Source organism: Scleropages formosus, chromosome 23 (assembly GCF_900964775.1).
Source record: "Scleropages formosus chromosome 23, fSclFor1.1, whole genome shotgun sequence".
In the NCBI taxonomy this organism is placed as follows: Eukaryota; Metazoa; Chordata; class Actinopteri; order Osteoglossiformes; family Osteoglossidae; genus Scleropages; species Scleropages formosus.
The window spans coordinates 14,177,201-14,181,949 of record NC_041828.1 but is presented as its reverse complement, the minus strand read 5'-3'; the positions used below and the strand labels follow the sequence as shown (position 1 = coordinate 14,181,949).

General features: G+C 38.1%; 1 long non-coding RNA gene across 1 annotated transcript; it reads left to right on the top strand.

Moving 5' to 3' along the window:
* Window positions 1-504: 504 nt before the first annotated feature.
* LOC108922017 (uncharacterized) lies at window positions 505-3,711 on the top strand. The gene is made up of 3 exons (XR_001965100.1): window positions 505-637; window positions 1,942-2,035; window positions 3,487-3,711. It is a non-coding gene; the product is annotated as an uncharacterized LOC108922017 (long non-coding RNA).
* The last annotated feature ends 1,038 nt before the right edge of the window (window positions 3,712-4,749 follow it).

Genomic DNA, 4,749 nt, shown 5'->3' with positions numbered 1-4,749 from the left:
TGATTAAATACACTTGAATTGATCATTGTTAGTCTCTATACATATATATCCAAATGAAAATGTCAGTTTTTGAAATACATTCTCTATTCACGATTTCCGAGCTGTGCTGCAAAATCTCATTTAATCAGCACACTGAAGAAGCAGATTAATTTAAAATGACCAGCAGGTAGGACAGTGGAGTGAAGCAAAGTGCTTAAGGACCATTTATAAAATACATCAGTTTACAGCAGTTATGTTATGTCTTTCTAATCAGGTGGCAGCAGGGAGGGTGAGTTGAGGATGGGGGTGCCAGGCATTCCGGAACATTACGCAGTGTCGCTAAATGTATGACCATTTGACAACATGTGATTTCACATTTTTGGCTCATTTCTCTTCTTTAACTGACATAATAGCAATTTCTGCTTAACTCCTACCCATGAAACAAAGTACAGAGCTCTTCCGCCTGTGCGCAAGGCCTGCGTAACAGGGCGCGCATGCGCAAACTGAGACCACCGCCAGTATCCCACAAGGCCACACCACATTGCGTCGGAGCGTGCGTTGGTCGAAGAAGAAAACGGCGACATGTCGGAGAAGAAACAAACCGTAGATCTGGGGTTGTTAGAAGAGGATGACGAGTTTGAAGAGTTCCCAGCTGAAGGTAGAATTATTTAGGGTGTGAGTTTAAAAGTATCTGCAGTCCCAGCTTTATTGCAGTACATTAACAACTTGATCACAATGAATGAAAGGGCAGAGAGTGACTCAGCTAAAGCTAACGGCTAATGCTAACAGTAACACTGCTGGCTACACCGACTCGAGTCTAAATATTAAACTGAGGTAGATGTATAATGAACTATGGAAAATATGGAGATGTTTTCATAGTCTGTGTGCTTAGTAACACCGCCATCCCGCCATAGGAAGTCGTGTTTTTACTACTACTACACAAAGTTTAGTTACTCACAGTCACTGCCACTGACTGCACTATCATACTATCCCGCGTTGAGCAGCCGTAGAACGCATCATCATGTTCTGTTTACGGATTTTATTTTCCGAAGGAATATTTTCTTCTTTATATAACAGTTCGTCGTGGTGCATATTGCTGAACTTTCTTATGTAGGGATAAGTTATGTGTTGAGCCAGTCAGTTGTTCAGTAGCCAACACAGTTACAGCTCGTTGTATGCAACATGATGATCTGCTGACTCGGGACTAGCTAATTTCTGGGAATCTATATTTTTCAGCCATTTAGTACCACATTAATGTTGTTCAAACCAAAAGACACAATACTGAACATAATATACTGCTAAAGTTTGCTGAAGGGCCTTGTATCATGTGAACCTATTTTGCTTGTCACTGTTTGTAACTGCTGTTGTAATCTTGATTTGATTGAAGTGAATATGAATGTGTTGTACTGTAATAATTCTTTTATATCACTCAGAACATGATACAGAAATAAATAAGACACATTTGCATAATCAATAAGACTTCTGTGTATGGGTTATATGTATGGTTCCAGGTGGGTAAAGACTGACTTAAAACAGGCTATAAAAAAGAATGGTTGCTTTTAATCACTTGGCATAGTCTGAGGTCTCATGGGGAAAAATGATTTAGGTTGTGACAGATTACATTTTAACGTGCCTCGTTTTGGAAATACACAATTTGTCTGAATTGTGTTAAAATGTAAACATCACCAAGGCCTCCCCAGTGACCAGTTGGTAAATTTCTGTGTATTGAATGGCGGAGACTTGGGTTTTGGGCTCTGCAGTGCCACATAGCCATCTGTAGCAAGGAGGCCCTGAGAACACAAAATAACCTATTATCTCTTGGGTGAGCGAGTCGACTGGTTTTCTCTTCCTTCATTGCTTTAAAGATGTAGCCTTAATTTGGATTTTATTTTCTACAGTAATTTTGGGTTGTTTTTGCAAGAATTATTTTCATGTTCAGTGTAAATGTTTTTATTATTTTAGATTGGACCGGTTTGGATGAAGATGAAGATGCTCATGTGTGGGAAGATAACTGGGATGATGACAATGTAGAAGATGACTTTTCCAACCAACTGAGGTGAAGACCAGTGTGTTTTTACATGAACCTTTGTCTTTATCAAAGCTATTTGAACTGTACCTCATTGTGCCATGTTTCTGGATGTTTTATTAAAAGCAACATATGTTCATAATAGAATGTCTTGACACATCTTGTTAGCGAGTTCATACTGTGTATTAGAAAAAGATCTTGTAAAATACCAAGAAACACATAGCCGACAGCTTCTTATAATACAAATTTTAACATTTGCTTGGGCATTAAAAACAGATTATATATTAGCTACCAACTATAAAATTGCTATACAGCATATAAACTATTTCTTGAAAGATACGGCTCACATTTGGTGTCATTGTAATTTTTTTTTTTGTTTGTTTCATATATTGCTGGACATATAAATGTTCTATAAATCCTCTTTGTTTTACGGTGAAAAAATATAAAGCCACAATAAATGGGTAACGGGCATCAGAAACTGAGCAAAACACTGTATATGTTTCAAATGTAAAATTAAATCTCTAAGTAGTTCTTTGGGATTACAGGCAGAGTTAGAAACCAGTGTGTTCTAGGTGGTCTCAAACCACAATGATCCCTCAATGAATAGTTAAGCTGTTTTGTAAATTACATGGTTTAAGTTAACTGAAGTAGTGTCTTTCCTAGTAATTCGCGGTAACACCAACATTGGGGTTAGCCCATAGCACTGCTTACTGCAGGGACTGTGAAGCAAACTTAGCTTAAATGCCTTTTGAAAATCCTTGTCACAAAAGTATCCTTGAAAGCTTAGTATTTTCTCTGGTAGCTCTTGCGTTCAGAATCTTTTTGACTTACTGTCCTTAATGCTTTTCACTTAATTGGTGGTTCACTGACTAAAGTCTTAACCTTCTCAACACAAACAAGGAGTTTGTGTTTTTTTTCCTCAATCTTTCAGCTGGTTTTTGTGGAAATTATTTATTGCTGCATTTATTCAGGTCATCTTTTTGTGAAGTAATTTAGCATTCTTTCTATCAGACATTATCTTTCCAAGTTCTGCTGTTCTTGGGGACATATTGCCAATCTGTAATAGATCCAAATATTGAAGAATATATGAATGATCACATGGAATAAGAATCTAGGTAAATTTTAGTAGATAAGTAAAATCACAGCTTCTGTACAGTTGGATTGTGTTTTTTTTTTTTTTTTTTTTTTTTAAATGGTTCCTTGTGAATTTTTAGTGGGTAGGGTAATTGGGTTTTGATTATATTCAGTATTCAGTGGCTTTGGCAGTTTGTATATTTCAACATTAAATTTGTTGTAGGGTTCTCTGTAAAATTCATGTCACATGCAAATCATTACAGATATTAATTTCTTTGTTTCCTCTTAAGTGATTACTTATGAGCATAAAACTGTTACTTTAGTTACTGGTGTTAATTTTATGCTGCTTGAGAGTTCTTGGCCTTATGAGCAGTATTTCAGCTTTCAGTGTTTTTCTTTTCCCACAGGGCAGAGCTTGAAAAACATGGCTACAAAATGGAGACGTCATAGGAAGATGTTTGCAGAAAAGACTTTGGATGTTCTCAGAAAAATGGAAGACTGCATGCCTACAGGACCTGTTTCTCTGTTTTGTAAAGATTACAACAATAAAAGTGTTGAACAGAAATAAGTTTTATTTTTTCAATAACAAGCTGATTTGTAAATGCCATTGATATTAAACACGTTTAATGGTTTCATTTGTTTTTGTTGAATATCCAGGAGGCTCTTTGCAATGGTTATAAAGCAGATATACCACTACTTTAGTGCAACAAAGCCCTAGTTAGGTTTAAAAAAAAAAAAAAAACAGTGCTGTGGAGGAAACGTGCTGTCCCCTTGGTCCTACGCTGGGGGCAGCGCTGCCACCCTCATACAAGGTGTCCCCTCTGAGTCCTAGGCGCCCTGCTGCGTCTCTGATGGGGAGATTATGCACTGCCGTGTCTACTGGGGGGCCGTGGCCTCAGCGTGTGGCCCAGCTGGTGCTGCCTGGACCTGCCTCCTGCCACGAGCAGCCGTGCTCCTCTTCCTTCTCACAGCAGGCCCTTGTGCACAAATGCAGACCAATTTACTGAGCTGTGCTTGCAGCAAATGATTGGGCTGGATGCACCATCGGAGTGCCTGTCCTTTAATGAGCTGAAATCGATATCGGTAAGAGATCTCTTACAGCAGGTGACCATGTTTGAGCAAGCATTGGTGCTGCCTTTGTTTTTGCTTTTATTGTGTGTCTCCAACTCAATTTTAAAGTGATGCCACTGAATTAAAACTATATGCAACGTGTCAAATTTATGGTGTGTAGAACAACAAATTTTTGGTGGAGTATAAATAAAATACCTGAATCCAGGTGCTATATTTAAATTTTTGTTAGCGGAGATAACTGTTGAGTGAGACTTGATTTTGATTAATGTGGTTTTAGAGTTTTAAGCCCACATATATAGACATGCAACTCTAGTATACCTCAACATACTCCATGTTTTGAAGTGGTTTGTGACATTTGTTCTTTTGATTCCTATTTTTGTTAGATTTGTCTGGCTGTGCTTTTGGCATGCAGTCAATGTTTCGTGTCTCAGTTTTGATGGGAAGAACAAAGTTAATGTGAAATGATAGCACAGGATGAAAATTGTGTGGTGTGCAGTGTTTGCTCCTGTTGGAACAATAGAGTGGGTTCTCCCATCCGAAAACCGCTATTGTGTGTGTAGTGCTGTGAGAACACGGTCAAGTAGACTGTCGTCTCTGTA